Below are 4,573 nucleotides of genomic sequence, written 5' to 3'. Positions count from 1 at the left end.
TACCCTCCAGGGTATCTACCACTCCTCCCAGTTTAGAGTCATCTGCAAACTTGCTGAGGGTGCAGTCCATGCCATCTGTGGGAGACCATATCAAAAGCTTTGCTAAAATCAAGGAAAAACATGTCCAGTGCTTTCCCCATATCCACAGAACCAGTTATCTCGTCATAGAAGGCATTTAGGTTAGTCAGGCATGACTTGCCCTTGGTGAATTCATGCTGACTGTTCCTGATCCCTTTCCTCTCCTCTAAGTGCTTCAGAATTGATTCCTTGAGGACCTGCTCCATGATTTTTCCAGGGACTGAGGTGAGGCTGACTGGCCTATAGTTCCCCAGATCCTCCTTCTTCCCTTTTTTTCCTTGTGTCCCCCCATCTCTCTGAATCCATACGTCTCTTGTCTGATTCTTAGACTGTCGGCGCCTTGGGGGCAGGGACTGTCTCTTTGTTCTGTGTCTGTAGAACTTCCCGCACATTGGGGTCCTGGTCCCTGGCTGGGGTTGCTAGGCACAACAGTAATAATAATAATAAATTAATTATAGAAATAATAATAATGGGGAGGCACCAAGTAGTGGAAAGGAGGGTGTTGGAGAGGTGGGAAGGGGAACCCTAGAACCACAGGGCTAGAAGGGACCACAAGGGTCATCTCGTCTACCTCTCCCACCCCCCCACCAAGATGCAGGATTTCTTGTGTCTAAACCACCCCAGACACACAGCTGTCCAGCCTGATTGTCTGGCTGTGTGTGTTCACAGCAGAAATGGGGATAGTTAAACCCCTCATTAAGCAGCGTGTCCTACACATCTGAGCACCTGGGAGGTGGCCCCAGCATATTACTGCTTTAAAATGGGAGTTAAAAGACTAGAACGTTTTATTGTGACGAATGTCCCATGAACTCCCCTGATCTCACTTGTTTTCTTTTCTCTAAGCAGGGTTTCCAGTTCCCAAATCTGATGTGATCTCCCAGCTGGAAGGAGAGGTAAAGCCAGGGGTCCCAGATGTCCAGGGCTCAGAGGAAAGAGAGATTTGGAGGGATGCCCACACAGGTGAGGAATCATGAAACCAGTTCAAAAGCTGGGAGTGCCTCAAGGAAACAGCTGGGATTCCCTACAAGGACCTTTTGAGCTCTCTGAGTTCAGGACTGCTCCAAGCAGCTGTCATAGCTTCATGGCAAATATCGCTCATGGCTTCCTACCCATCCTGATTGACCCCTGGCAGTAGCTCCTGTCTTGACCTCCCCTCCCATGGGCTGTAGAAGTAGATTTTCCCTGTGTGGGAAAGAGTTTGGTGGGATTCGGATCCTGATTTTTTTTCTGTCTCTCTAGCACTTATTTTGGTTTGCCCTCGCCTTTTCCATCCCTGTTTCTGAGGTTTCTCTCTCTTTCTCAGCAGGTAATGGGATGTTGAATGAGAACGAGGAGCAGAAACCTCAGCAGGAAGATGCTGAGCAAGTGGGACCATACGTGGGGTTATCACAAAGCTCCAAAGGGGATGTGTCCATGAGTCATGAGCAGGGAACAGCCTGTGAGAGTGAGCACAGGCCAGAGAGAGAGCAGGGAAACCAGACAGGAGAGAACATGAGTATATCCATTGATTACTGGGAAACTCCCAAGGACCAGAAGGAAACCACAGCCCAGAAGAGAAACCCTACAGGAGAAAGAAACAACATATGCACTGAGTGTGGGAAACGTTTCAGTAGCCGCTCACACCTTAGAGAACACCAAAGAATTCACACAGCGAAGAGATCCTATGAGTGCGGGAAAACCTTCCCGCTGAGCTCACGGCTCATTGCACCTCAGAGGCTCCACACAGGAGAGAGACCCTCTGAATGCTGTGAGTGCGGGAAAACCTTCACTCGGAGTTCGTCCCTTATTGCACATCAGAGGATCCACACGGGAGAGAGACCCTATGAATGCAGTGAGTGTGGGAAAAACTTCAGTAGCCGCTCAGGCCTTTTTGACCATAAGAGAAGCCACAGCGGGGAGAGACCCTATGAATGCTGGGAGTGCGGGAAAACGTTCGCTCGGCGCTCACACCTGATTACACATCGGAGAATCCACACGGGAGAGCGCCCCTATGAATGCCACGAGTGCGGGAAAACCTTCTCTCAGCTCTCAGTCCTTATTAGACATAAGAGAACCCACACGGGAGAGCGTCCCTATGAATGCTGCGAGTGTGGGAAAAGCTTCACTCAGAGCTCATCCCTTATCACACATCAGAGAATCCATACGGGAGAGAGACCCTACGAATGCCACGAGTGCAGGAAAAGCTTCGCTCGAATCTCTGCTCTTGTTACACATCAAAGCACGCATGTGGGAGAGCGCCCCCTTATGAGTGCGGGAAATGCTTCACTCGGAGCTCAACCCTTATTAGCCATGAGGGAGTCCACACAGGAGAGAGACTCTATGAATGCTGGCAAACCTTCACTTGCTGCTCACACCTTATTACACAGAGAATCCACATGGGAGAGCGACCTTATGAATGCTGCGAGTGCGGGAAAAGCTTCAGTCCGAGTTCATCCCTTATTATCCGACATCAGAGAATCCACACAGGGGCGTGATCCTATGACTGCTGTGAATGTGGGAAAACCTTCACTTGGCTTATTGCACATCGGAGAATCCATGCAGGTGTGTGCCCCTATCCATGCTGCTAGTGCAGGGGAAGTGTCGCTCAGCGCTCAGCCCTTCCTGCACGTCGGAGGATCCACACAGGAGAGAGACCCCAAAGATGCTTCTTGGAAGAAAAGCTTCTGTCAGCCCTCAGCCCTTATTTACCATCCGAGAATGCCCCAGGGAGATCAATGTTACAAAAACCTTGTCTAGAGCCAACAAAACATTGTTTTTCTTTAATACTTTTGCTGATTCCCACATCGTGGCCTGTCAGGCTGTTTGAATCATTTGCCTCACCGTGGTCTCTCAAATCTACCAGTGAGTTGCCCTCTTGTGCCTTTTAAAGCTCACCATTCTTTGGGGTGAGTCCTCTTGCTCTATTAACTCCTTTGTCTTATGAGTCATGGGAGTGTGTCCCTCTCCTACCAGGAATGTCCCACAGCCCCAGGTTGGGGCATTAAGGCTGACAGCAGTGAACTCCACTGACATAAAATCTACCCGATATTGCCAGGTAAAAACACAACTATTCTTTCAGTAAAACATAGTCTGTGTATAATGGCTGCGATTATCTAGCACACTTCCTCGTGGCCTGACCTAACCTCGATCAGTTCTCCTAGTCTAAACAGTCCTGGAGCATCACATTTACACGAAAACAACGAGGAGTCCGGTGGCACCTTAAAGACTAACAGATTTATTTGGGCATGAGCTTTCGTGGGTAAAAAAACCCACTTCTTCAGATGCATCTGGCCGCAGGGTGCTTTGGGAAGGGTTTGCAGTGTCTCATGGAGCAGGCACATTTGTACTGTTCCTCTCACTGCAAAGTAATGGTTACAGTCATCTAATTCCCTCTTCGTCGACAGATTGTCTCATTCCCAGTTGTTCTCACATTGCCTTGGGTTGTGCTGAATGCGGGGAGGGGGGGTATTGCTTTTCTTCTTTAAAATATATTTAAATATAACAAAGAACAGGAGCAGGAAAGAAAGTGCTGTTTCAGCCTCTGTGACACAAGAAAGAGAGGTGGTGAGACCGCCTTCCCCAACACCCCAGAAGTGTTTCCTTCTTTCTGAGCCATGTTGAGTTTTTCACATTCTACCCTGCCACCTCCCGAAGTGTCACGCGATGCCGCGGTCTCAGCTCTCTGTCCTTAGCAATTGCCCTTTGCTTCTAAATTTGGGGTTGTCTACATTTAAAACACTGATGTAGCTCCTCAGTGAAGACACAACCTGCACCGATGGGAGGGCTTCTCCCATCGGCGTATACCTTCCGTAGGGTAAGTCTACACTGGTAGGTTTCTGCACCACGAGTTACACCCCTTTTATTAAAACGCTGGAATTAAAGCGCCATTGCGTGTCCACACTGTGCTCCTTGTGATGCTGGAGCGCAGCCACATTAGCAGTGCACAGACAGCAGTGCATTGTGGTCGCTGTCCCAGGGTGCTTTGGGAAGGGTTTGCAATGCCTCATGGGGCAGGCACAGCGTCACATAAGGCAGATTTCCCAATCCCATTGTTCCATGGGCATCCTACTACATTGACTGAAGGGTGGGGGAGAGTGTGTGACAGGGAGTGTGTGTGTGTGCATGGAGGGAGGGAAAGAGACAGTGTGTTTGTGGGGGACAGAGTGTGTGTCAGCATGCTGTCTTGTAAGTTCAGACAGCAGCAGGAAGCAACCAGTCCTGAATCATAGAATATCAGGGTTGGAAGGGATCTCAGGAGGTCATCTAGTCCAATCCCCTGCTCAAACCAGGACCAACCTCAACTAAATCATCCCAGCCAGGGCTTTGTCAAGCCTGACCTTAAAAACCTCTAAGGAAGGAGATTCCACCACCTCCCTAGGGAACCCATTCCAGTGCTTCACCACCCTCCTAGTGAAATAGTGTTTCCTAATATCCAACCTAAACCTCCCCCACTGCAACTTGAGACCATTACTCCTTGTTCTGTCATCTACTACCACAGAAAACAGTCTATATCCAT

At 49.3% G+C, this 4,573-nt stretch overlaps 1 pseudogene; it reads left to right on the top strand.

Annotated features, from left to right (window-relative positions):
• Window positions 1-924: 924 nt before the first annotated feature.
• On the top strand, window positions 925-3,991 carry LOC112112403 (annotated as a pseudogene).
• Window positions 3,992-4,573: the final 582 nt, after the last annotated feature.

This window comes from Terrapene carolina, unplaced genomic scaffold, assembly GCF_002925995.2.
Source record: "Terrapene carolina triunguis isolate 2854851 unplaced genomic scaffold, T_m_triunguis-2.0 Scaffold50988, whole genome shotgun sequence".
Taxonomy (NCBI): domain Eukaryota; kingdom Metazoa; phylum Chordata; order Testudines; family Emydidae; genus Terrapene; species Terrapene triunguis.
The sequence above is the reverse complement of the archived record's forward strand: the minus strand, read 5'-3'. Positions and strand labels throughout refer to the sequence as shown.